We start from the raw sequence: 1,549 nt of genomic DNA, 5'->3' as shown, positions 1-1,549 counted from the left end.
AAAAGGAAATTTAAAAAGCCTCAAAGTGTTAAAACTCTGCACGGACAGAGTTCTTTGTAATGTTATACAAACTGACTGCGTCTATATATTTTGTCAGTGGTGTTGGAGGTGCAAGCCACCATGGAGCCTAACTAGCCCCTTTGCTGTCCGCGTGTGAGTGTGTTTGTGGGTGTGCACTGTCAATTAGCAGCCAATTTATGGGGACCCCAAAAGGTTTTCAAGGCAACAGATGTGCAGAGGTGGTTTGCCATTGCCTGCCTCTGCGCAGGCTGAGAGAGTTCACAGAGAACTATGACTGGCCCAAGGTCACCCAGCAGGCTTCATATGGAGTGGGGAATCAAACCCAGTTCTCCAGATTAGTGTCTGCCTCTCTTAACCACTACGCCATGCTGCCTCTAAGTGTGCGTACGCCATCAAGTCAAAGATGTCTTACAGCAACCCTGTAGGATTTTCTAGGCAAGAGATGTTCGGAGGTGGTTTGCCATTGCCTGCCTCTGCGTGGGCTGAGAGAGTTCGGAGAGAACTGTGACTGGTCTGAGGTCACCCAGCAGGCTTCATGTGTAGGAGTAGGGAATCAAACCCAGTTCTCCAGATTAGTCCGCCACTCTTAACCACTATACCACGATGGCTCTCTTTACACAATCTGAAATCTTATTTGATCAACTTTGGCTTTAGAGGCATTGCCCACACCCGTTCAAGCATGCGCTCTCAATCTGAAGTACTAAACTTGCTTCACTTAAAAAAAAAGTGCAGAGAATTTTCAGGAAACCAAATTCCACACCCAAATACTACATTCCGTACTGGCTGAAATCCCACAGAATGACAGCACAGCCATGCAGAAGATCCTCCACTCAATTTCCAGTATCACCAGTTAAAGGATCTCAGTTATCTGGGGCTGGGAAGACCAGTCTCTGCTTCAGATGCCAGAGAGTCTCAGAGGAGACTATACTGAGCTCGACAGGCCACTAGAAGAAGAAGAGTTTTTATATGCAGACTTTCTCTACCACTTAAGGAAGAATCAACCCAGCTTACAATTAGCTTCCCTTCCCCACAACTGACACCTTGTGAAGTAGGTGGGACTGAGAGAGCTCAAAGAGAGCTGTGACTAGCCCAAGGTCACCCAGCTGGCTTCGTGTGTAGGAGTGGGGAAACAAATCCAGTTCACCAGATTAGCCTCCACCGCTCATGTGGAGTGGGGAATCCAGATCAGAGTCCACTGCTCCAACTTGATATAAGGTAGCTTCATATAGCCATCTTTACAAACTACGCTTCCATGTTTCAAAAAGGAAGTTTCTAGTCTTCATGGCCCATAAACCAGATAATGTGTGGGCAATACTATCTGCCACCTCAGAAACGTCTGAACAGACAGCAGAGTGATTTATGTTAAACAAGCAAAGATATAGGTCCCTAACAGGTCGGTTGCAGAATTTTTAAAACAGATTATAATCTGTGTAGTTTCCATCTACAACAAGCAGACCTTCAACCGCCCCACCCACCCAAGACAGACCGGTTCACCTTAATGGTTAGCAAATAAATTTTATTAAGTTAA

The sequence above is a fragment of the Euleptes europaea genome, chromosome 7 (assembly GCF_029931775.1).
Source record: "Euleptes europaea isolate rEulEur1 chromosome 7, rEulEur1.hap1, whole genome shotgun sequence".
NCBI lineage: Eukaryota > Metazoa > Chordata > Lepidosauria > Squamata > Sphaerodactylidae > Euleptes > Euleptes europaea.
The sequence above is the reverse complement of the archived record's forward strand: the minus strand, read 5'-3'. Positions refer to the sequence as shown.